This window comes from Chiloscyllium plagiosum, unplaced genomic scaffold, assembly GCF_037043375.1.
Source record: "Chiloscyllium plagiosum isolate Xiang-an unplaced genomic scaffold, Cpla_swu_hap1 HiC_scaffold_5, whole genome shotgun sequence".
In the NCBI taxonomy this organism is placed as follows: Eukaryota; Metazoa; Chordata; class Chondrichthyes; order Orectolobiformes; family Hemiscylliidae; genus Chiloscyllium; species Chiloscyllium plagiosum.
This window is the reverse complement of record NW_028270143.1, coordinates 34979310-35007027: the sequence shown is the minus strand read 5'-3', so window position 1 is coordinate 35007027 and position 27718 is coordinate 34979310. Positions and strand designations below refer to the sequence as shown.

Genomic DNA, 27718 nt, shown 5'->3' with positions numbered 1-27718 from the left:
AGAGCACCTAACCACTGATGCATTACCACCTCCCTGCCCTGGAAAATGCTGTACTGGAGTGGGCTGACACTTGTGCAATTCTCGGACTTGTGCCTGATATATGCAAGGAACTGCGGTGAGAAATACTTTTTGTCAGAAAGTGTAACTTTGTATTTGATGCACTTATTTGCTTTTGTATTAGATGCTTATTTATTCTAATGGATATTATCAAGAACAATTGGAATCGAACCACTGCCCCCTATTTCTTGAACTGTTGGATTGGCTTCAGATTCCAATTTCTGCACAGGATCAATACAAGCATGTACAGTTGGGCTTACAGTGCCATTCAGTCTACTTGGACTAAGTATAAACAAGGCAAAGGGGTGACGTCGTTCTGTGCACACGAGAGCCGAGATGTATACAGGTCATTCTGCTATAATGTGACAACCGCACGTAATTCCTCACATCATAGAAAATCACTATAGAAAATCACGCTGTGGAAGATCGCTATAGGAAGTTGCGATACCTGTTCGGTAGAAAGTTAGCGTTAACCAAACAGCGTACTCCATTCGTCAATCGCATTATAACCAATTTGCATTGATAAAGTGCATCAATGTTATACCAGAACAACCTGTAGATATCTCTTTCCTGCATCAATGTGACAAGTCAATGGAACGTTCACATTTACCAAACTGGGAGCTGGGCTTGTGCAATCTGCCATACAATGCTTTACACTGCTCACCAATCTCTGTGGTAACTTTATAGCACTTCTTAATGCCTTCTTTTCAATTAGAGTCATACCAGACAGCTGTCTTTATAAATATGTTTGCTAAAGACTCAAGCTCAAGATTGTAGCTTATGTTAAATTCACATTCTCTGAGGAGATTGTTAATACTGCAAATCAGTTCCGCAAACGAATGATGCCTATTTATTACTTTAGGCAGTATGAAAGCTGGTAAGCTCATGATTGATATCAACTATGCTTACTTGTCAGTTTGAAAAATTCTACAATATTTACTACAAATCAAGGGATTGCAATAATCTAAAGAGAGTATATTCATAATTAATATGAAGCATTCAAAATTCTCTCAATGGAATCCAAATTTTCTCCAATTTTGTTTAGTTGATTAAGTTTAGCAACAGACTTCACACTGATATTGACAATTAACTGTTCAGAACAGACGCCTCACTGCATTTTCAGTCAAAAAGTGTGGTGCTGGAAGAGCACAGCCGGTCAAGCAGCATCTGAGGAGCAGGAGAATCTACATTTTGAGCAAAAGCTCTTCAACATGTTGCCAAGCTCCTTTGCAAAGACTATAGTTTTAGTCTTCGAGGAGAAAGTGAGGTCTGCAGATGCTGGAGATCAGAGCTGAAAATGTGTTGCTGGAACAGTGCAGCAGGTCAGGCAGCATCCAGGGAACAGGAGAATCGACGTTTCGGGCATAAGCCCTTCTTCAGGAAATCAGGTTTTAGTCTCACATGTCCAGATGAAGCAAGTCCATCTCCAGCAATATGTTGTCCTCTCTTTACAACACCATCACTAACTCGAATTCCCAACATCTGCTGTTGGTATCTTTGATCTTTTTTGATCCACGTAGACCCCTTGCTCACATCATCTGCAGACATGGGGCCAGTTTTCCATACTTACATTCAAAGCATCCATGATAGCATAAGAAATAGGATCAGAAGTAGGCCAATCAGCCCCTTAAACCTCCTCCGCCATTTAACAAAATCATGGCTGATCTGCCCTAGGCTTCAATTCCTCTTTTGTGTCCGCTCAGCATAGTTGTAAATTCCCTGATAATTCAAAAATCTATCTACCTCCACTTTAAATACTTCCAGTGATCCATCCTCCAGGGTAGAGAATTCCAGACCCTCTGGAGAAGAAATTCCTTCCCAGCTCAGGTTTAAATGAGCATCCTCTTGAGAAACAAAACTCACATATTAATAAATTTCAGTCCGAGTCAAATTCTGAAGCAGTGAATTTTATTGATACATACTTGCAAGAACGGGTGCCTAACGAGTAAGCACCACGATCTGAGGGTTACATTCTGATTTCTGCTGTTCAGCTGTGTCTCTCGGTCCTCCCCTTTTACCCCATTGGTTACTTTTGCTGTAGCGCGTAGCCTATCACAAGCTCTAGCTTCACTCCACCTTTGTCTAGCGTCTCTCCGCCTCTGTTTACTTCTCCCATTACTCTAAGCCTGTCGCCCCTTACTCTTATTTATCTCATTCCTTATATGTGACTATCCTGGCATAGTTTGCTGTCTTCGTGCGATCACCCGCCAAACTAAATTCCATCCGTTGGCCACATCCCTCCTGCGACTGGCACACTATTCTCCTGTTACTGGTACATCCCGCTACACGGTCGCTCTGCCCTATTAGTCATAGATAATTCTACCTGTTTTCACTTCTCACTGTTTAGTATTGGCACGCACAGCCTAATTTTATAATGTAAGCTTTTGCAGAAGCAACACCTGTTCCCTTATTCTGCACAATTTTAACCCTATACTTTACACTCTTATTCTGTAACTATGCTCCCTAGTTCAAGATTCACCCACAAGTGGAAACACCTTTTCAGCATTTATCCTGTCAAACCTACTGTTTCAAACTTGTATGTCTCAATTATCCTCCTTCTTCTAAACGCTAATGAATGAAGGCCTAACTTGTTTAGATGTTCTTGACAAGTCACCCCTGCCTGGAATATGTACAATGCCAACCTTGCCAACTGCCTTTTGAACCATTCCCTGAGTTGCTGGGGACTGCTGTCAGCAAGAAGTGAGCTGGAGTTGCCAGGTGCCTGCTTTGACCTTCATTTGGAAAATCATTGCCATCCAATTTCTATCTGGCATGTGGAAGTATAGGAATCTGCATATCAATGAGACAAAATGAGGTGATAAAGCACACTATAATGTGCAAATAGATGTCATTTGGACTTCTGCCAGTCACAAGCGAGATTCTTATCTCACTGTTCTACACTGAGTCAAGAATCAGCATTTTCCTCTCAACAATGTGAATGTTAATTTCTGCCATTCTCGCTATACTTTCCCATTGGACTTGCTAATGTCCACATTGTTCAACACCTGGGAAGATTCTGCCCCTTTTTTCTCACTAAATCTTCAGCCAGCTGTCCTAATTTTTCTCTCATGATTTACCATCAATTTCTCTTATCCAAACAAAATCTTGATACACCTTGAATTGCTTAATGAATGCCCTAGCTGATACAATGAACTTCTAATACTGGTATTAAAAGGGCTATGCAAATAAATGGGCAAAATGTTCACAAACATGCTTTTGAAACTGCAGTTCTTTTTTCTTGCAAATTCTATTTTTAATCTTAAAATTTTAAAAAAGCAGATATTTAATAAAATGGGCATGCATTAAGTATAGATATTTTCCAACCAACCTGTTTAGTGATGTTCTTTTTCAGCTTTGCAACATGTAGGAATTGAACCTGTGTCAGAGGTGGAGACTCTACAACTGTGCCACAAGAGTTCTTTATAGTTCAGGAGTATATTGAACATAAGTGTAAAACGTATCAAAAAATCAAATTAGGAATTAGCAGTTGGATACTTACTTCCATTTATTGACCAATGTGAAAGCTATGTTTCACAGCCAAAATAGATTACTGCTGATGTGGAGTTCAACTATAAGGTTCCTATGTTGGTAATCTATCCACCATCTACATAGGCAAGGTTTAAATTCTTTACTTTAATCCTCTGAGGTCAATGATTTATAGTTGTGATTGATGCTAAACAATGTGTACAAAGTTCAGAAAGTTAACCTGTGCTTTGTAATCTTCTTAAAGAGGTGGTGAGAAAAGTCAATTAAGTATGTAATTGTCAATCAGGCTCTAGGGAATGTATGGACTTTAACAAATTATGCCATGCTGTCAAACGTGGGATACAGATTAAGAATAATTAGAGTTGAAAGAACAATTTAGCTACTGTGTAGTTGCGTGTGTTAAATCAACGCTGAGCTGGCTCTCTAGCTTGCGCTGGATCACATTCCTGTCTCCACAGGGGGTAGTATGGTAAGAGTAACTGTAGCCCCAGTGGAAAATCCCTGAAGAGCCATAGCTCTACAAACACATTTGAGCTCATGATGTGACTGCAGTACCTCACTAAATCTGCAGTGTCTTTATTCTTTGGACACTGCTAATCTGTGTTGAAATTCTTTGCACAGGGTCACTGGATTTAAATGCATTTATATTCCCACAGAACTAGCACTTTAACAAACCGCAAATGAAGGCAAGTTGATTGTGACGCCTCTGCAAGAAAATGTAATGTTACAGGGAAAGTAACAATCCCAGCGTCATCTTTTTAATAGGTAGCAATATGTTTCAATCTTAAAAGCACACTTAAAACTTGACATTTCACAAGAGAAAACAAGCAACTGTAAACACTAAAATTCCATTGCAAATTTTGATGAGTTGCTAAACCATCAGTGTACGTGAGAGTGATCTTACTTTTCGTAAAAAAAACACAATAACACATGCTTAGGATATGAACAAACACATTAAGTGAGGTAATTTTTTTGACATGCTCCAGAACAAAATCACAAGTTTCGCTCAGCATCACGGTGAATAGGCGAATGCTATTAAGTAAATCCAATCTGTTCAGTGCTGTTCAATTTATTAATTCATCATTTGGTGTAAAAAATGTGACAATGCATAGATTGCTACACTGACAGTTTCTAGTTCGATGCACAGGATAAATTACATCAGTGCCAACTGCTGCACACTCTCAGCTCTGAGGCAAAAGATTGCAAGTCTATGTCCCACTCCAGAGCCAGGACCACAAACTCCAGGCTGATAGTTCAACCCTCCATTGAACTACCTGAAGTGCCTTCTTTCCAGATGATGGATCAATCTGATGCCTTATCTTCCCTCTCAGGTGGAAGTGAAATATTCCACTGCACTATTTCAAAAAAGGACATGGGATTTTCCCTTCCTTTCCAGTTAGCATTTATACTTTGATCAACATTGCTACACATATTATCTGATCTTAATCGCATTCTAGGACATTACGTGTGGAAATTAGCTCTCATGTTTCAGACATTGCAGCAGTGATTTCATTTTGAAGACAATTCATTGGTGGTAAAACATATTAGGCTGTCCCAAGATTGTGTTAAGTGCAAAACAAGTGTAAGTCTTCAATTTTGTCTGGAATTAAATGGTTGGATTAAATAAATTTAATTTATACACTATAGCTTGCTGATATGGAATTAGGTCACAGATCAGTGATATCTAATTGTTTTGTGGAATAGACTTGAGGTACTAAAACATTACTCTAACACAGCATGAAGCGTGTGTGTTGTGTGTGCATGTGTGTGTCTCTTCCAATGACCCATGCAAGTGAGAGTACCATTGATCCATTCTTGAAAATGTTTACGAAAGTATTGACGAGACATACAAATTTATAATCATAGTAGTCATTCTGGGATTGGACTCACCATTTCCATTCAATGAAGATCTTGCTGGGACTCATGAATCAGCAGAATGGCAGTTATATATGGGGCAGAGAGTGGCTGCATCACTATTAGCCCATCTCCAATGCATGCCTAGTCTGCAGACAGAAAATCCATCATGTGTCCATTTGGGAGGGGGGGAGGGAGGGAGCTGGCTGTTGCTTTGGGAACAGTTGCTTTGGCTCCTATAAAACTCTGTTGAGCATCTCTGCATTCTGTAAATAATGGGATCAAACTAGATCAATATAAATTCCTGATTTCCCAGGTTCCATCTATTTCTTTGGTTGAGAATATTCCTGACCCCAATAAATAAAAACAGAAAGTGCTGAAGAGATATAGCAGCATCTGTGGAGAGAGAAACACAGAGAATGTTTCAAATCCAATCTGACTCTTACTGTTTCAAGTCCAATATGATCCTCTATTGAACTCAACTGACAGCTGGTAGTTCAGAACTGATTTAGTGATCAGGCCGACAATCTAAATTACATAATGGCTGAGCTTGGAAAGACTGAAAGCTCAGTACATGGAGTTCTAGGTTCTATTATGCCTCTTTGTGTAATTGTCCTCAAAATGGATAGTCAGAGGCTCCTATCATTATAAGGCTAAGTAGAAAATCCAAGGTATGCGGAAGTGCAAAGGGGCTCACAACAAGGGTATTTTCGACAGAAAACATGCTGGAACTTTAAAGATTGGAAACATTCTTGAGATATATGTATTATACAATATATACATAAAACTAATGTCAATATATAGAAACATCTTCCTATATGTTTATAGTAATTTGAGCGCATCCCCAGGTGATTCACAGAGGAGGTTCAGAAAAGGATGGAAATCTTGGCAAAGAGGGAGACTGAGCACAAAAATCTGCTCAAGGAAATGAGGTTTTCGAAGGGTCTTAAGAATGGAGTGGATGGTGCAGATTTGAAAGCGTTTGGGAAAACATAGAGAGTGTAAGCCTTAAATCATTGAAGGAGGGGTTTTGAATAGTTAGGCGAAAAGAAGGGAATGAAGAGAAATCCAGAACGTGGGAAGAGTTTGTAACCTGAAGGAGATAAGCAGAGATGAGGATTGGAGAGCTTGGAAAGGGATTTAAAAGTGAAGGTGTGAATTTTAATTTGCTGCCCCTGCAGAAATTGGGAGCCAGTATAGATCAGGAACAGCAAGGGTAATGAATGAAAAAAACTTCATGCAGGATTGTCAAGTAGCATTTTAAAACGGAAAATAAATTGTTTCAAATGTTGTACTTAAGAGTGTTAAACTGATGAACTTGGACTAATACAGCTGATGTGGGTTTTACTAGAGTAAAATAATTGCACAGGGTGGGTTGAATTTTACTGGCCCCTGCAAGGCCTTCTTTCAGTCAGGGTAATTATAATGGAGGACTAACCCATTGCCTTCCCGCCATCTGGTTCCCATAATACAGGAAGTGGGAGGGTGTCAAAATCAGCTGTCCATCCACCATTTAAATAGAACTACTTATGAAGTAATTTAGCTTGTTACCAAGCCAGATTACCCAAATACAATGTTGTCCACACCATTCAACATGGTGATGTGGGCAGTCAGGTGGGAATGAGAAATATTTGCAAAACAATGGTGTAGAAATTGTAGGAAGGAAAGGATACATCATTCAGAAGGTACACTGTGTACCTCTTAGGGCACCCTTCCTCAATGTGATATTGCCTCTTACCTTGTTCCTCCTGCCCGGAATCCAAAATCTACTTGCCTTTCCCTTGGGTCTATAGGCCGTGGTGGTCTTCATCCTGGGGCCTACTGTTATTCCCAGCAGTGCCTAGTACCGTTGTGGTACTGCTGGGATTGCGAGAGCTGCCAGCCAATCAGCTGATTTCACTAAGGAGCTGAAAGCCAATTATCTGTTTGTTTATTGCATCATGCAACTGTGTGTTATTGCTGCTTGGTAGGCTTTCATAAAGCTAGTTATATAGCATCTGATATTTGGAACTGGTGCGGAAAGTGATGGGGCAAACAATACAATACCCTGTGAAATTCACCCCACAAGATCAATCTGCCATCTGAATGTAACCCTATTTTAAATGAAGAGTAGTGGCTTTTAAAAATATGACCACATAATTTCCTCCAAAGTCTGTGTTATGATAGCCATGATGAAGAGGTGCCGGTGTTGGACTGGGGTGGATAAATTTAAAAATCGCATAACACCAGGTAATTGTCCAACAGGTTTATTTGGAAGTACTAACTTTCGGAGTGCTGCTCCTTCATCAGGTAGCTAGCTGACGAAAGAGCAGCACTCCTGAAGCTAGTGCTTTCAAATAAACCTGTTGGACTATAACCTGGTGTTGTGTGATTTCTAAATGTGTTATGATAATTAGCTCCTTAGTAAATTTTAAGAAATGTTTAATTCAATGCTTTTGAAAACCACCTGTTAGTGTCTTTGCATGTGTTTCATTTCTGAATTCTTCATAAATATATGATGAATTCAGAAATTAATGGAAGCTCCTACTGGTGATTTATTTGTCCGGGGTGGGGATGGAGTGTACCAGTTCTCTGGATGGTGCCTACTTGTTGTGTCTTTCTTGCAGAAACTTGAGTCGTACAAAACGTAACTAGAGCTTAAAATTCCACAAGTTTTTTTTGCCGTTTGCTCCACTACCTGAGGAATTGCGCCAAAAAACCTGTGCAATCGAGCGGGCTGTACTGCAGACCATAAAATTCTATTTATTTAGTTCCACTTTAACATGCCAGTCATAATCAGTTATCTGAAAGCACAGGATGGATATCCTGTAGCCTTTTCTTGCTAAAATAAAAGCCTTTGCCTGGAATTTCCCTGAGATTTCTCTTGATTTACTACCAGCTTTCACAGAAGATCTGCTAAACTCCCTGAAAAATGGCATAAATAACTCAAAATAAATCAAGAGAACATCAACAAATTTCAAGCATCCTGTTCAGTTGGTTAGTTAACAATAATTCCGCATACTTTTCCATTTTATTCTCCCTTCAACACCTCCCTCCACCATTAGTAAAGGCAGTCACACTCCAACTGACTTTAGAAATAACTGCAACGCGGTGACATTATGGATATTAACATGGAGTGATTGGGATTTTCAATCCTCAATGGAAGGTAGATCCATTCCTGGGAGCTGCTGGCTAATCTGCTTTGTACCAGCAGTCGTGGCAAAAGAGAGATATTGGTAATGCTGGACTGCAAGGAGTCCATGAATAAGTGTGAGCTCCAGGTTTTGTGGCTGGGGATGGATTGACCATCCAGATGGTGGGAGTAGTGAGGAGGGAGAGGGAGGGTTTTGGAGCCGAGTCAAAGAGTCACAAAAGGGGTGCTATGACCTTGGGTGTGGGCCAAGGTGGACAGAAAATACACCCCAACACCAAATAATGTTACTTCTCACCTTTCCTTTCAGCAACTACCATGTTAAAATAGTAAAAATCACACAACACCAGATTATAGTCCAACAGGTTTAATTGGAAGTACTAGCTTTCGGAGCGCCGCTCCTTCATCAGGTAGTTGTGGAGGACACAATTGTAAGACACAGAATTTATAGTGAAAGTTTACAGTGTGATGTAACTGAACTATACATTGAAAAATACCTTGATTGTTTGTTAAGTCTCTCATCTGTTAGAATGCCCATGTTAGTTTCACTTCTTTCATATGTAAATCTCAAAACTTTTTTTAAAAGTTACATTCTCAGGTTAACTTTAACAATTGGTGTCAGCCCAGATAATGTGTTGAAGGAGTTAGCCCCCTGTGTGCTGCTGTCCGTGCCATAATGTTTAGACTGATTCTAGTCTAAAAAGTGAGTTAACAGAATCTTACATGGATTCATGCAGTTTTTGAGCAAAGTACAACGTAACTCTGCAAGTACAAATTCAGCCCACAAATGTGTATGTATATGTGTGCATATGGGTTGGTGTGTGGGTGTGGGGTGGGGGGTTGTGAGTGTCTGTGAGAGAGAGTGTATATGTCTGTGTGTGACTGTAAAGGGGTCTAAGTCTGTGAGAGGGTGCATGTGTAAGTGTGGGAGTGTGCGTGAGTGTCTGTGTGGGTGTGTGTGTGTAGGAGTGTCTGTGTGCATGTGTATACTGCAATGGTGGTCACCTGTAGTGTGACATGAACTCAAGGTCCCAGTTGAGGCCTGCCCAATGGGTACAGAATTTAGCTATCAGCCTCTGCTTGGCCACTTTTCGCTACTGCCTATTCCAATGTCCATCCTGCAGGATGGTCACCCGAAGGTCCGAGGTTGAATGTCCCGGACTGCTGAAGTGTTCTCCAATTGGGAGGGATCACTCCTGTCTGTTGATTGTTGTGCGGTGCCCATTCATCCTTTGCTGTAGCCTCTGCTCAGTTTCACCAATGTACCATGCCTCAGGGCACCCTTGAATGCAGCGTATGAGATAGACAACGTTGGCTGAGTCGCATGAGTACTAGCCACATACATGGTGGGAAGTATCCCCTCGCGTAATGCTGGTGTCCATGTCCACACTCTGGCATGTCTTGCAGCGCCTACCGTGACAGGGTTGTACGGAGTTGTCCTGAAAGCCAGGCAGCTTACTATGGACAATGATCTGTTTGAGGTTTGGTAGTTGTTTTAAGGCAAGTAGTGGAGGTGTGGGGAAGGTCTTGGTGAGGTCCTCATCCGCATTGATAATGTGTTGCAGGTCACGAAGAACATGGTGTAGTTATTCAGCTCCTGGGAAGTACTGGGCATGTTAAAATAGCCAGCCCAATCTCAACCACCTCCCATTGTCCAGTGTATAGACAAGGGTGGCACATATATGGGAGCACAACCACCTGCAAGTTCCATTCCAAGCCACTCACCATCCTGATTTGGAAATACATTGCTGTTCCTTCACTGTTGCTGGGTCAAAATCCTGAAATTCCCTTCCTTACAGTATTGTGGGTCTACATACAGCATATGGACTGCAGCGCCACTTTTGCAAATGCAATGAATGCTAGACCAGCCAACAATGCCCACACTCAATGAATGAATGAAAACAAATTGTGACAGTGAAGGCAGTTTGAAGTCCTTAAGAGCCATTAATTGAGCACTTAAGCGTGTGAATTGGCCGAGAAATCAGGGGTTAATGGGCATTCTGCACATTTCCCACGTGGGGACTGGAGTTTGGGCTGGGTGGGAAGGTGGTGCGCTACCCATATTTCATATTTTATGATCTCTTTGTCCATTGAAAACACATCAAGAAGGAGGCCATAAAATCCCTTCCAACATAAATGCTCCAGTTTCATTTCACCTTGCTTTCTCCTTGTTCCTTTCACAGTTCCTTTATAGTTTCGGCAATGAAGCCTCTTTACCCCATTTGAACACTGGGAGGATTCTGAAATAGATTATTAAATTCAGATGTTTTTAACATTGAGAGTGATCTTTGGGAATGTACAATTGGCAGCCCATCTGCAATAGAACAGATGATGAAAATGTACAATTTTCACAAAGGATCGAATATATTTTCCATCACAGTGTTAGGAACTGAATTTTTATTGTTGCATGGGATCATTGACAAGGACAGCATTTCTTGCCCTTCCTTAACTCCCCTTGAGCTGAGTGAGCTGTGCGGCCATTTCAGAGAGCAGTTACGAGTCAGACACACTGCTGTGGGTCTGGAGTTACGAGTAGGCCAGACCATGCATAGGTGCCACATGTCCTTCCTTAAAGGACCTTAGTCAAGTAGCTGGCTTCTTATGACAATCAACAATGGCTTCATGATCACTATTCACTGAGACTAGCTCTACACCCAGATTTATAAATATATTGAATTTAAATTCAACTGGTTGTCATTGTGGGATTTGAACCCATATCATTGCACCAGAATGTGATCCAGGGCATCTGTATTACCCAAATAGTGACGCCACTGCACCAGTGTTTTTTACACAAATGGTAAGATTGAGACAGTAAGCATAAAATCTTTTCTGTAACAGAAACTGGACATAGTCTGGCAGTAGGCTGCTCAACAACGTGTTCTAACATTACTTTTGAATTATTTGGAATGGATTCAGTCTTTCTCAATTATAAAATGCTAGACAATAGAGCACAACCATTATTAATCTGCCAGGACTGCACTTATTTAGATGCTGAGATCGTTTAGGTGATGTTGATAACCAATTTTGGGCTGATTTCCAAATTCATGCACATGATGCAGTCCACCTTTTTGCAAGTGTCGGTGGATTACAAGATGTAGTGTATTTAATTATGGAGTGAAACATTTTGTGTGGCTAATCTGCTGCAAATGTTGTAATGTAAGCAAGGCTGAATCATTTGTTAAATAAATAAATTCTTTTCAGAACAAGTTGAAAGCACTTCATGCAGGTGAAAGTAAACTCTCGCTGCACGTAAACAATATGGATGTGAAAAGCTCAGCTTACGTTTAGCACCAGCTTTCCTTCACGGGTGCTGTGAGATTTTATTTCCATGTTTATCTCTTCAGGGACTGCACTGCTTGATTACATAAACAGAAAGGCTTCTACCTGTTCCCTGTGTCAGCTTGAATTGCCCTCTTTGCCATCTCGTTTGTTGTAATGATCCTGGGACTTGTGCTTCATGTCACCTTCAGCGTTTGTTCAAAGCTTTCGACTGTAGTTCCGCCTGCCAGGAGGGAAAGCGATTGCAGTGACTTATGATCCAGGGGTGATGGGACATTCCCCTTGCAGCCTGGCATGTAATTTGCTGAACAAACCTTGCAGCATGGCCATTATCACGGGAACAGTACAGTTACAGTTTGAAAATGGAACAAGGCAACTAAAGCAAGCTGAACTTTCCTACATTGTTACTGGCTACATTGTTACCATCAGACTGGGTGCTTTTTAATCTACTTTAGATGGTAAGAGGTTAACATAGATGGCTACCCGTATTTTATTGAAAACCTCAAAGTAAGTGCAATCTTCTGCCACAGAGTGCTGGCCATAAAGGATGTACAGTGGAATCTTCTAGGGGCTGGAATGACAAGGTATGACAAGATTTGTGATAGAATCAGTGTCGAAGTCTGATGATGCCTGTCCCGCCCTGAAGAGCAGCTCACAGCATTTTTAAATCATTTTACAGAGTGGCAAGCAGTGAGCTGCTAATTAAGGGGGAAATAGTAGTTTGTTAAATACCTTATTAAGGTACAATTCACCTCATCAAAATTCAGCTCCCTACATTACAAACTGTGTGAAACTAACAAAATGTTCAGAATTCCCGATATGGAAGTCAGAGCGGGTACCTGTTGACTTCAGCTCACTGCTGGCTGCGAGGAGCTTCCGAGTTGCTCAGTCTGTGTGCACCAGCCACATGCCCTCTTTGTCCATGGACATTGGCATCTGACATTTTCCAGCCTCTCACAAGCATCATGACACCTCTCAAAATCACTTGTGGGCCACTTAAAGCACAGACCTTAATTGCAGGGTGCACTGGCAAGTTGCACTGCAAAACTACTGCAAGGTTTCTGCACAGGGACAGACGCCCAGTTCATGGATTGGGCTAGACTGCCTGTCAGGGCTGCTCACTAGCTCTCTTAGTAGTCATTTTTTGATCGTCTTGCTGCATTCAGACAGCATTCATGCCTTGCTTTGCCTAGTAGCACATTGGCACTTCAGCCAGAATTGAAGGCTATCATTATTGTCATATTGATGTGCACTATTGTACAGATACAGAGGCAGACTACTTGTCATTGGGATTCTGTTCGGGAAAAGGGTCAAATATGTGAACAGCACTCTGAAATATTCATTTAACGCCTTCAGCAGGTGCCAGCCACCTGTACGGCAAACACCCTGCACATTTATTCCAACAAATCACTGTGCCTTTAATCAGATTTAACCTCAGTCAACTCAAGGCTGGGGGGGGTGGGGGGAGTGTGGGGTGAGCGACACTGTCAGTCAGGGGGTCCCAGTATCGTCAGTCATGGGAATACTCCAGGTACTTGGCCATGTCAGTCATCGCCTGAGCTGCTCGTGGTTAGGAGAATCACATTGTTTGTTGGGGAGCTGCATACACAGCAGTCAGGGGTTTGGTCAGTGATGTTGAGGGGTTCATTGTAAAGGTCTGTCAGAGATCAAAAGTGGGTACAGTCTTGGAGGTCCTTCTGTTGATCACTGAGGAGGCTATAATGGGACCCGTAGAGGCAGCAAAGTGATCTTTGCCAAAACAAGTGAGGGAATCAAGACTATAGAGTGAAAGCAGAGATATTTGTTGAGCTGGGGTCAAGGACAGTCGTAGAAGGGAGACCTAAGGTGGGTGAGAGGTCATCAGAACAGTTAGAGAGCATGGGAAGCTACAAAAGGGTGGAAATTGACAGGCACCGCCATTGTGGACTCCACAGAGGGCACGAGGATCAGAGTGGCCATCAGTAAGGTTTAATGTCGGGGCTTAGGGGGCAGAGTGGATATCTGACCATGCAAATTCAATGTGGGCATCACAATGATGCTGTAGTAAGCAGAACAGATTTTAAAAAGAGGCAAACACTGGCTCAAAATGACCCAACACTTGTGCAACTTCCAAGTCTACTATAGGAGGAGAAGACCATCATTCCCTCATCTCGCATGTTGGTTTGACGACGATCTATTTGGAGATGAATGAAAAGACTGAAACGTGGAATGGTTGATGTGGGTCTGGGGTGAAAACAGGCCCAGAATGCAACAGACACTCCCTTTTGCTGTTAAACCCTTGGCTGGAGCAGCACCTTCACCAAGTCAATGCATGTGCTGAGGCCGAATGAACAATGGAGCCATGTCCCAAGGTATTGGGCCACTGCATGTCTGGAGGAGTGTGAGCAGGCCTCATCTGCAGGGTCTGCCAGCATTGAGTGTTCCTATAGCTAGAACTCTGTTTTACCCCTTATATTTGCAACTTTATGTCATTTCCAGTGGGATTCCTGTGCCCAGCTGCTGGTGGGATGTTAGTTACTGTAAGTTTGTTTAACCATTTGTTCACAGGACATGGGAACAATTCATTTTGTTTCCCCTTTGACAACTTCAGCCTGGGCAGTTTGATTCAGGAACACAGGTCTAGGGTGACATCGACTGTAAATACGTGGTACTGAGAGAGCAGAATCACAACGCTGCGGAATTTATTGACAGGTTCCATTCCATTACTATTCAAGTGATCTCTGACTCCTAAGTTCTGGAGCTCTCTCATGTACGTGGTGCGTTAGGTTGTCTAGGAGCTTTACGAGGCTGGTTACTAGTGGACAAGGGCCATTCACTGTGACCATGGCTGGCAGCATCCCCTGACTGAAGTGGAGTGCAGATACAATGCTGCACATACTTTGACCAGGCCCACGCTGGGTAGATGATATGGCTGCCACTATGTACAGTTTTGGTCTCCTTACTTGAAAAAGGATGTACTGGCACTGGAGAGGGTGCAGAGGAGGTTCGCTAGGTTGATTCTAAATTTGAGAGGGTTGACTTATGAGGAGAGATTGAGTAAACTGGGACTATAATCATTGGAATTTAGAAGAATGGTGGTGGGGGGGTCTCTTATAGAAACATATAAAATTATGAAGGGAATCAATAGGATAGCAACAAAGAGGTTGTTTCCACTGGCAGGTGAAACTAGAACTAGGGGGCATAGCCTCAGAATAAGGAGGGAGGAGGGCAGATTTTGGACCAAGTTAAGGAGGAACTTCTTCACCAAAAGGGTTGTAAATCTGTGGAATTCCCTGCCCAGTGAAACAGTGGAGGCTTTCCTGTTGAATGCTTTTAAGGCTAAAATAGATTTTGAAAAGTAGAGGAACTAAGGCTTATGGTGAGGGAGCTATTGAATGGCAGAGCAGGCTCGAGGGGCCAAATGGCCTACTCCTGCTCCTAGTTTTTATGTTCTGATGTTCTTACACTAAAGACGCCCCTCTGATCTTGGGATGGTGGGCATGCATCTGGTGTAGTCCAGGCAGAGTGAGCATGTTGTATTCTGCACAATCCGAGCAGGCAGTGAGATGATGTGGTAATGCAGAGGAAATGGGGGACCAGCAGCAGTTTTCCATGGAAGAGGACAAGGACACTGGAGGAGGACAGGATGTGATTGATACCCGGCTCCAGTAGCTGAGGAAAAGCTGAAAAAAACTGCAGGCACTGCAAATCAGAAACAAAAATGGAAATTACTGGAAAAGCTCAGCAGGTCCAGAAGCATCTGTTGAGAGAAATCAGAGTTAATGTTTCGGGTCGAGTGAGCCCTCCTGAGGGAGAGTCTATTCTGAGAAACAATCATTTGGCCAAAACGCTAACTCTGATTTCTCTTCACAGATGTTGCCAGACCTGCTGAGCTTTTCCAGCAATTTCTGTTTTTGTTCCAGGAGCTGAGGTGGAACAGAGCACCGTACCATGTGGCCATGATGCCAGCATTTGAGTTGCATTGTAGGGGATATATTCAAACCACTATTCATCTTACTTGTGTTTCCTTTTTGCTGATTGTAAATAAATGCTTGTGTTTAGAATTGTCCATTTGCTTGTCTAAATGTGCTGTTCCCTTACTTAAAAAAAAGACACAGGTGACCAGTGAACATTGCGGACAAAGTCACTTAGAAACGGTGTTCAGGCAGCATGTTATGAAGCATAGGTAAACTGTATGGTGTGGTGACCAAACAGTGACTACAGTGACACAATAAGGTTGTATGTGTGAGGGAGTGCCAGCCATACCAGCGATGTGCCATAGGCAGTGTATCTTTGTACCTGCTATGCTATTGTACTGCTAGAATTAGATGTGAGGGATTCTGTAGAGAGGGCTTCGGTAGTTAATGAGATGATGTACAGTGAAATAGCTTTCTCAGCTATTACAGCTAAAACCCTCCAACAAAGTCAACACAACTCAGTTATCCCAAACTATATAACATTCGTCACCCTGCCCCTTGTTTTGTCTCTACCATTTCTCCTGATTGTAAAAACTCCCCTCCTATTTTCTGAAAATTGAACATCAGTCTATTCAAGAAAATCCGATGTGAACAATTCCAGGTGTGTCACATCAATAAAAACTCCTAGGATACATCAGTATAACTGATTGCTTGATGCTTCACTGTAGCAGATACCAATTTCCCATTTATTTTTGAGTGACTCTGTTGTGCATTAATTAAATGCATTTGCTACATTTCATTCCAAACACAGCACTTCAAGTGTAAGTTGTAAACACTTTAGAAAGTTTTGAATTTATATTCAAAAGGGATTACATAAACTCAAACCTTTCTTTTTTCCATTGTTGAAGAAAACATTATTTTGATGCCAAACATCTCAAAGTGAGGGATGTATTGTTATTGGAAGCACAATCATGTAGGTCTCCAGAAAGTTACTTATTACAGAGCCACAGATGTACCATGATTTCCCCATTGTTGGTACTTAATCTAATTAATGCCAATCCTTATAAATAGTAATGAGCTTCCTTTTGCTGCAACAGGAAATTTAATCTGGACATTTCTACACAGTAGTTTGTCAGACTCCTAACTTGGTTTATAAAAAGGACAAAAGGGAGTTTCTGCCGTTCCTTTGTGCACAGTTAGGAATCCCAGGCTCTGCATGCCTAATGAAGGTTGGAATGGAGGATTTGTTTTTGTTAGCCATGATCTAATTTTACACCGTCCCATCCCCCAAGTCAAGAAAAGTCCATGCTACCTGCTCGGTTTTTGTACAGTATGCATTTTATTGCACATAGATTTTTTTTGTCGGAAACTAAACCATCAATTGGCATGCAATATGCAATCAGTTTTCTTGATGTTCTTGGGACATTAAAAGTGGTATAAATGAATTAATAAAGAGTTACAAAGAAATTGTACAACACAGTGCACTGTGCATTTCATGTTCATTCCCAACTGCAAGGGATAGTTTTGGAAATCATGAGTTGGTTTCTGTAGGGGGAGCTGTTAGAGAATGCAAATACTTCCAACTCTGCTTTCTTTCTATCTGGGTGGAATTTCTTTATGGTATATTTTGGACATGATGTGAAGATCAATTATATAAGAACAAACATTGTAATAAATCAAGCATGATGTGCCTCATTTAGAACAAACATCAACTGATTTGGAAAAACATACACTGCATTTGGATTTTAAACGATAAATGTGACAAGACAGCGCCGGCCTTGAGAAACTTGAAAAATAAATAGTGATGTAATAGTGAATGCTGAAAGAATATGTCATTGCAAAACTGTAGCTGCTTCAGGGTTTGTAAATATTTAGAATTGCCTTGTGGTGGAGTGATCTCTGTGATCTCTGGATCAGAAGATGTGGGGTTCCAGCCCCACCTGCTTCAGCTGTGTGTAATAATGTTACTGAGCAGGTTGTTTAGAAAGTATCCCTATTCCATTGATATTAGAAAATACATTCACTCATCCCATTCATACTTTGAGCCTGGCGGCCTGAGTTCAAGTCCCATCTGCTCCAGAGCTGTGTAATAGCATTCTGAACTGGTTGACTTAAAAAAGAATCCCATGAGGTTTAAACATAAAATGTGAAAACTATTTGTGCTATATCTCTTACTTGGGGTAAAATATTCTGAGTTAACTCTACATTTTAAAAGCTTTCAATTGTTTTCTTGGCTTTTAGAGGTTAACATTGTGAGGGCAAAGTATTTCACATAACCCCAAAAAGGGGTGCAATGGTGGATTAATTGGCAATATCAGGCAATAATGGCTGCTTGTTATGGAACTTGTTACAGCCTGTTTTAGGGGCTATGATGATGAGATTGGCAGAGCAGTGATACCAGCCGATTGCTGGTCATATGCCCCATCAGGAACATAACTTTTGGCAAAATATTTAATCGATTGTCTGCCGGCTACTCCTCTCTGGGTTGAATTTTAACATAAGCCAAAGTTGGGACAGTTCATTATTGCCTCAAATGAGCCACTTTGTATTAAATTTCTCTTTTTCCAACAATGTCACTGACCCATTTGTTACATTAAAAAGTATCTGTTAAAATAGCTAAAACAGGAATTTGATATAAATTTATAAGGCACAGTGCTCAAAAGGCACACATAGGGATTTTAATCTGTGGGAGTACCAATTGCCCCACCAACAATTCTGAAGGGGTAGGGAACAATGCTGGAACTGGCAGAGGTGGACCAGAGATCAGATCAAAATTGGAGCTGAGATCTCATTTAAATTAGACCAGGCAAGCTATGCATTGGCAGGCAGCTTGCCAGCAAAGTGGATGTAAATAATGAGTGCTGCAGTGAAGAAAAACCAATTGGGCGAGACCCCAAAAATATGTCAGCAAGAGTGTTCAGTTGTGAACCCAGTGGGAGTATAATACTGCTCTTCCTGCCTTTACATTTAAGGAACAATTTTAAAGAACTAAAAACTTTAGTTTTTAGGAATCTTCCAAGACTTTGTTGATTGGGTTTACTGAACAACTGGTTATCCTGAATGCATTGCATTTGGAAGTTTTATATATATATATATATATATATATATATATATATGTGTGTATATATATATAGTATCAAGGTTTGTAATAGATGGAAAGTAATACGGTTGATTTGGTGGTGGGAATTTTTTTTTAAAATTCAATCGTGTATAATAAAAGTTAATGCCTCAGAACTCCCTCAAAAAAAATCCCACTCTTGGAATTTTTCTTACCGTTTGGAATCTATTTATTCTGTGTAATCTGAAATATCCACTTAATTGTCTGTTACTACAACTCAATTAATACATCCTTTAACGTAATTTGCCAATTCCCTTTAGCCAGCTTGGTTTTCATGCCTTGTGATTTCCCATTATTTAAATGTTAACAAAAATAGTCTCAGACCCACTCCTCTCTCCCTCAAACTAAAGCACGATTTAAATCATATTATAGTTGCTGCTTGCTAGAGCATCTTCGCTATGAGATCATTAGTTAATCCAATCTTATTGCAGAGTAGCATGTCTAATATAATCATCTTTCTGCTGTCTTCATCTAGTTTACTTTTGCCTATCTGACTTTTCCAGTCTATATGCAGATTAAAATCTTCCATGGTTAATATTATGCCATTCTGACAAGTTCCCATTATTTCTACCTTTATGGTCTATCCTACTGTGTGGTTACTTTTATCACTCCTACAAATGACTTCTTGCCCTTATAATTTCTCATTTCTACCCAAAATATTTCCACATTATGATTGCCTGAACTTAGGTCATTGCTGCCTATTTTCTTAATACCTTAATAACCAACAGGAGATCCAGTGGTCTAGTGAATAATGCTCCTGACTCTGAGCAAGAGGCTCTGGATTCAAGTCCCACTCCAGGACTTGATGGCCAAGGAAGGTGCATTCATATAGAGGCCAAGCAGGTTGAGAATCAATCAGAAAATTCATCCAAAACAGTAGTGGGCAATAAGATTGTGTTGAGATTCCCTGTCAACCAAAGAAAAGGGAAGCCTTCTGCCATCACCATACATAGCTCCAAGCTACAACATACATTAAAAAAAAAAGGTACATGTTGTCACAGCAACTTGGACTTCTTGGGGTGAGGGTGCAAGTTTGCCAAATGGCATAACAGATTGGTGCCAATCTGTTTCCCCATCATGGTCAGGTAGCATTTGGGACCTGCCTCCTTGCCCTGTTTGTGGTAGAGCTGTCATGGGTTGCACAGTGGCTCAGTGGTTAGCATTGCTGCCTCACAGCACCAGAGTCCCAAGTTTGATTCCAACCTCCGGCGACGGTCTGTGTGGAGTTTGCATGTTCTCCCTATGTTGTGTGGGTTTCCTCCGGGTGCTCCAGTTCCTCCCACAGTCCAAAGATGTGCAGATAAGGTGAATTGACCATGCTAAATTGCCCATAATGTTATGTTTGTTGAAACTTTATTGCTGGAACAGCACAGCAGGTCAGGCAGCATCCAGGGAACAGGAGATTCGACGTTTCGGGCACAGGCCCTTCTTCAGGAATGTTATATAACATAATGTTATGTGCATTAGTCAGAGGGAAATGGTTCTGGGTGGGTTACTCTTCGGAGGGTCGGTGTGGACTGGTTGGGCCAAAGGGCCTGTTTCCACACTGTAGGGAATCTAACCTAACAGTGCCATCTTTCCACTGTTTCTTAATTTCCTGTCATGCCAAAATATACCCTTCAAAATTCAGGTCCCAATCCATGTCATCCTGCAGCCATATCACTATAATCACTACAAGATCAGGCCTATTCATTTCTATTTACACTTTTAGTTGATCAGTTCTGTTTTAAATGCTGGGTGTATCCAGATACAGAACCATCACTTTTATCCTTTTACTCCTTTAAGTTTTAGTTGTGTCTGTTGGTTGACTCTTTGATTTGTGCTCTGCATCTCTTCCTGTTGTAGTCTATTTAGCATTTTGTTTCTTAATATCTATTGTCTTGGCCTTGACTCTAGTGCATGTTACAAAATTTGATCTCTTGGCCCCACTATTTAGTTTTAAATCCTGTGTCTTTCCCTCGTTATGTGGCAAGAATACTGGGCCACTGCAGACCGTTACGCCACTACAGATCCCACTTTCCTCAACAGTGGAATTAGTGCCCCACAAACCAAAGCCCACTTCTCCCACACCAGCCTTTGAGCCATGCATCCATCTATCTAATCTAATATTCCCCTGAACTAGTTGCATGTGGTTCCGTTAAGAATGCAGAGACTATGACCTTTGAAGTTCTACGTCTTAATTTACTGCCTAGTTCCTCGTATTGACTCTGCAGAGCAAATCCTTTTGTCCTGTCTGTGTTATTAGTGCCTACATGATCCGCAAGGACTAGATTGTCTCCCTCTCACTGCAAATGCCTTGCTAGCCCTGAGCAGATTTCCAAAACTTCAGCACCAAGTAGGCAGCCCAGCGATGTGGACTTACCCTCTTTGCTGCAGAGAATGATGTCAATGCCCTTCACTATACTGCCCTTCACTACCAGTATATTCCTTCTCATTGCTCCCTGTCAGACCCTTCCTACACTTGAAAGTGGGTATAAAGTACACTAAATTTCATTTCACAGTTTCATCCTAAACATTTCAGTGTTACATGATGCAATGAACCAAAATGGGTTCCCCAGGCAGCCATTTTATTTCTCAGCCAGCCAGCAATGAACAATTAGAAGAAAGTACAATTATTAACATTGGAAGGACAAAAGAAAATTACCTAATTTGCAAAATACATTTACTATTATACACAAAAATGCATAAATACTGTTGGGAAACCATAAATTAAAATTTGTCCCAAAGTTTTACCCTTTCTGAAGAGTCTGAGATTTGAAAGTTACATGTTTTTTTTAGAGCTGCATTATGGTTTGTTTCTCTCATTATTTGTCAAGGTTATGCACATCTGTGCCTTATTTCAATTTCTCAATTCTGGTACTCCTTTCCTCTAATTCCTCCCATCTTATCCCAACCCCAATGCTGTGATACATCAAATTCTTTTGTCGTGCTACAGTCCCCTAGTTCTTTGTTGTATAAGGAAATTATACTGAAGTAGTTAATGCTGGAGACTCCATTAAGTTCCACCAAAACTGGTAATTTCATTACTCACATCAATGTTGATAAAGCAAAATGTTTTGGGATCTCGTGATGAGAAGATATATATCCACAGGCCTCCTCTTAAGTCGTAGTAACAATGTTTATCTTGTTAATACAATTTGCCCTTAAATGCTATTATGCATTAAATTATATCTCGTTGAGTCTCAATAGTGGTTGATCCTCTAACACTGTAAATCTATGAGGGCCTAGTCTCAGTCAATGCCAACCTTCTGCCTACCAATACCATACCTTTCAGTTCTAAAATGTGATGCCAAATCCCAGATTCTCAGTGGCAATATGATTTACTAGACTCCTACCACGGTGTGATTATCATCTTACAGTGCTTCTAAGTTTCTAAACCACTCACTGTCATCATGTCTCTATCTTCCCAATGCTACAAACCCAAAGACACCAGTTGTCTCACACCCCACAAAATCCAAATTGTTTATAGGCCCTTCTTATTGCATCAAAATGTACCCAGCTTTTTTTAAGCATGAGATCTTATACACTCAAAATTATTCAAATCTTTCCTTCTCCTTGAACACTCTCGGTTCCCCCTGCATTGTATGGATTGATCAATATCTTAGTTGTCTGTTCTTCATCTCTGCGTTCCTGGATTCACAAGGTTCACACTCACTAAGCTGTCCAAATTTCATCTGAACTTCCAAACTTTCTTCATGCCCTGACCCCAATATACTGCCTACTATAGAGCCCTTGACAATGCTGGGACTGCTCTCCAACCAGATGGGCAGGAAGCATTCAAAGGTGGGACTCTGTCCCTTTTGAGGTGTGAAAGTTTCACTCTGCCCTTGTTAATGCCATTAGTAACATCTTCTTGCTTTGGGGGAATTTCCTTTTTGGCTGGGTGGTTCTTGACCAAATTGTTAGCACTGAATTCAGCATTGTTTCCCCTAGCCTGTAGCACTTTTTCACTATGTGGGAGAAATGATGTACAGAGACAGAGACATGAAAGCAAATTAAAATTGAAATAAACATAAGACTAATTTGAGAGCAGATAGAGAAAGAAGTGACAGAGACAAAATTTGGCTTTTAATTTTCACAGGAAGTAATGATACATGAAATCAGATGTATTACAAAGTAACACAATTTGTGTTGCATGGTTTGTGTCTCATCATTATAAAACTAAATATGTTCTGACTCACCATCAGAAATGTAATAAAAGATCGACAAGTTTCTATAATAATTTAAAAGAAAAAGTACTGCTGACAAAGTTGTGGTGCCTGATTTTGAACAAAACCATCCAGTTAAACTTGATTTTCAATTAAACCTGTCTTTTATATTTGTGTTGCTGGCCACATCTTCTATCCTTTGAAGGAATCCTTTGCTGTTCACTGGAGTCAACCCTCTGGCTTCTCTCTATTTCCCTTTGTCCCCTTCTGCAGAGCTTTGCCCGCATGCTGATGGAGATATTACTTCATGATGCTGATACCACACACCCCAATCACAGATGGAGGGACATGAGCACCTGCCTTGTGAACAGTAAGCAGACTCTGCCCAGACTCTGGCCTATTATTCCATGCTATCACATACATACCAGACTCAGCCTTGAAGTGTCTGCTATGTGCCACCTGTCACGATGCTGACTACATGAGTATAAGGGCTACTCATATTCTCAAGATGTGAGCATTTCCTTCCCCTTTGCAGCTGTGCCTTTATCTGCATTGTGTGTCTGACTGGCTATGGGACCTCTCAGATGTGTACCACCCACTCTGTGTTCATTATAAGCTGTCATGGCGGGGCTGTATGTTTCAAACAGCTGCTTCAGTTCCAATCTATGTCCATAAAACTGTTGTGTCTAATCCCTTGAACAAATCTATGTCTCTCCCTTCTAAGTAGCTTTGTGAATTATGAGAATGGAAGGAATTCCACTCCCAGCAGCAGAGTGTCCTTGTACCATTAAATATTCAAGTTGTATTAGAATAGGCAGCCTAGCTGGTCGCTATAATAGTGGAGTTAAAAATCACTTGCAAATGTTTAGCTATTACCCATGAGATAATGTTGATCCTGTTGTTAAATGCACCGTTGCTCATGCGAATAACACATCATCAATTCCAGCTCTAGGGTCAGTTTGGGAAAACTGGGCTGCTCATGATTGCCAGTTGAAAATCATATTGGTGTCAACTATGGAAAATCCCATGGCTTCAGCTTTTTTTTATTTGTTCATGGGATGTAGGTATCGGATGTGGTGAGACTATTAGGTATTGCCCTTGAAAGGTTGGTTGTGAGTTTCTTCCTTGAACTACTGTGATTCGTTTGGTTCAGCTGCACTCACAGTCCTGCCAGGAAGGAAGCTCCAGGATTTTATCCCAGCAACAGCGATATAGTTTCAGGTCAGAATCTACGAGGCTTGGAGGAGAACTTATAGGTGATACTTTTCTCATTCAAATTCTGTCCTTGTTTTGGTTGAAGGAGATTACAGGTTTGGAAGGTACGGATGGGAGCCTTTGTGAATTACTGCAGTGCAAGTTGTAGATGATCTATTCTGCAGCACTTGTGGGTCAGTGATCAAGGTACCACCATTGAAGATGGTGGATGGGGTGTAAATCAAGCAGACTGCTTTGTCCTGGATGATGTCAAGCTTTTTGAGTGTTGTTGGAGCTGCACTCATCCAGGCAAGTGGAGAATTTCCATCATACTCCTGACTTGTGCCTTTTAGATGGTGGCTAGGCTTTGGGGAGTCAGGCGTGAGATATTCGCTGCAGAATTTCTAGCATCTGATCGACCCTTAGAACCATAGTATTGATATGGCTAGTCCAGTTCAGTTACTGCTTAAGGTAACCCTCAGGATGTTGATGGTGGGAGAATACAACAATGCTAATACTGTTGAATGTTAAGGGACAATGATGAGATTCGCTCTCGATGTAGATGATCATTTGTTGGTGTGACTGTTTCTTGCCACAGCTCAAGCCTGAGTATTGTCACAGTCTGGCTGCATATGCTCACGAACTGCTTCAGCAACTGAGGTGGTGTGAGTGGTGCTGAACACTGTGCAATCATCGATACCCATCCCATTTCTAACTTTATAATGGAGAAGCACTTAAAAATGGCTTAGAACACCAACCTGAAGAACTCCCACGGAGGTGTCCTGGGGCTGAGATGACTGACCTTCAACCATCATCTTTTTGTGTTAGGTATGTCTCTAACCACTGGGAACTTTTATTCCTGACTCTCATTAACTTCAATTTTTTCACTGGATTCCTTGATGCCGTACTTGATCAAATGCTGCGTTGATGTCAGGTACTATTGCTCTCACTTTGCCTCTGGAATTCATCTGTTTTGGTGCAAGTCTGGAATGAGGTCAGGAGCCAAATGGGCCTGTTCAAACTAAACTTAGCATCAGTGAATAGCTTATTTCTTTGCGAGTGCCAAATGCAGGCAAGCTCTGGCAAGTGTAGTTTGAGAAACTTGGTTGGCATGGATTGGTTGGGCTGTTTCTGTTTCTGTTTCTGTGCTGGATGACTCTATGACTCTGTAACACTGCTGATGACCTCTTCCATTAGTTTGTTGATGATGGAGAGTAGCCTTATTGGGTAGTCATTGGTCAGCTTAAATTTATTTGCTTTTTATACACTTTTTTACATATTTTGATTTGTGTTGTAGCTATGCTAGAGCTACTTGGCTAGGAGCCTGGCTAGCTCTGAAGCACATCTTCAATACTATTGCTGGAATATTTTCACCGATCATAGCCTTTGCAGTATCCAATGCTTTCTGCTGTCTCAGGTACTTTGGTGAGGGCGAGCTTACAGTTTTTTTATTTTATTGGTATCTCACCATTTCTCACACACCGGGTCCAACTGATGTGTCCTTTAGGATCCAGTTGGCTCCGTCAGCTCCAATGCTAGAATTCTACTTTCAATGCTGGCCATCCAAGTGCCCCGACTAGAATACATTCTGAGCCCTAGCCACCCTCAGTGCTTCCTCCAAGTTGTGTTCAAAATTGAGGAACACTGATTCATCAGTCAAGGTGTGGAACTGTGGTAGGTGGTAGTCAGCAAGAGGTTTCCAACATTGAGAATCCCTGGAGCAACTCCACAGTACCACCTTCTTTGGTGGGTGCGCATTGCCATTGGGACAGGGTACACTCCCAGGTCGTGACGCTAGTGCCTGGGCTATTGTCTGTAAATTACTATTTTGTGCATATGACTATGTCAGATTGTTGCTTGACTAGTTTGTGGGATTGCTCTCCCACTTTTAGCATAAGCCCCAGATGTTGCTAAGGAGGACTCTGCAGGCAGGGTCAATATGGCTTTGTTGCTTTTGTTGTTTCTGCTCCCTAAGTCAATGCAGCACACCATCCAGTTTAATTTTCTTCTTTGGACTTTATAGTAGTTTGATATAAGTGAGGGACTTGCTCGGCCATTTCAGAAGTTAACTGAGATTCATACACATTGTCTTGGGTCTGTATTCATGTTTAAGAAAGCATAATAACATCTCTACTTTCTGAGGGAGGCTAAGGAAATTCGGCAGGTCCACAAGGACTCTTATCAATTTTTATAGATGCACCATAGAAAGTATTCGATTGGGAAGCATCACAGTGTGCTATGGCAACTGCTGTTCCCAAGACCGCAAGAAACTACAGAGTGTTGTGAAAACAGCCCAGTCCATCACACAAACCAGCCTTCCATCCATTGACCCCCTCTATACTTACTGCTACCTCAGGAAAGCAACCATCATAATCAAAGACCCCTCTTTCACCCTCGTCCATTAGGCAGAAGATATAAAAAACTGAATACACATACCTCTTCCCCACTGCGATCAGACTTTTGAATGGACCGCTCAAATGTTACCTAATGATCTCTCTCTCGGCACCTTTTCTGCAGCTATCACAGCATATTCTGCACTCTGTTCTGCTACCCTAATGCACTTTGTATGGTACAATCTGCTTGTAAAGCACATAAAACACCACTTTTCACTGTATCTTGTCATATGTGACAACATTCAATGTGATCACCATCAGACTCATTTTTCAGTTCTGATTTTTAGTGTATTTAAATAACACCATATTCCATGGTGGGTTTTGAACCCATGGCCCTAGAACTGGAGTTCTGGATTACTAATCTACTGACATTAAACATTCTCTTGGTTAAATGCATAAAATTCTGGTCAGACTGCTATAGGAAGATGTTGCCAAACTGGAAAAGATGCAGAAAAAATTTACAAGGTTATTACCAGGACTGGAGAGTTTGAGTAATAAGGAGGAGCTGGATAAGCTGGGACTTTATTTCTCTGGAGTGTTGGAGGCTGAGGGGTATGCTTAAAGAAGTTCATAAAATCACGAGGGGCATAGCGAGATGAATAGCCAAGGTCTTTTTCCAAGGGTAAGGGAGTCCAAAATTAGAGGGCATAAGTTTAAGGGGAAAGATTTAAAAGGCATCTAAGGGGCACCTTTTCACACAGAAGAAGTGTGTATGGAATAAGTAAGTGGTGGGGGTGGTTATAATTACAACATTTAAAAGACATTTGGACAGGTACATAAACAGGAAAGGTTTAGAGGGACAGGCAAATGGGACCAGTTCAGTTTGGGATACTGGGTTAGCATGGATGAGTTGGACCAAAGTGTCAGTTTCCATGCTTTAGGACTCTATATATTTATGTTGAAAAGTATGAACATCGGTTGAAAAATACAATAAAAATGTGTCCATCACTTCAAATACGATTTCTATGAGAGCTGATATTTCATATTGAATGTAAATCAACTTCTACTTTTATAGTTGTAATATAATTGTAGATGCCAGAGTGCTGGAATCCAAACTAAACAAGGATTGATATTAAAGTGGCTGTGAAGTGGGAAATATGACGTTTATTGTTCATTTTAGCACTGGTGAATTAATTTTCTGGGGAATAAATTATGGTTGCCAA

At 41.2% G+C, this 27718-nt stretch overlaps 1 protein-coding gene across 5 annotated transcripts in view; it reads left to right on the top strand.

Annotated features, from left to right (window-relative positions):
• Window positions 1-27718, top strand: part of LOC122549771 (histone deacetylase 9-like) — a 796606-nt gene that overhangs the window by 204534 nt on the left and 564354 nt on the right. Inside the window, exon 1 of one of the 5 annotated variants that reach the window (XM_087987093.1) lies at window positions 12368-12390. The exons of the other annotated variants lie outside the window; for them this stretch is intronic. The gene's annotated coding sequence lies outside the window, so the exon portion shown is untranslated. Of the gene's footprint in view, window positions 1-12367; window positions 12391-27718 lie in introns of those variants that run through there. 5 annotated transcript variants of the gene reach the window in all.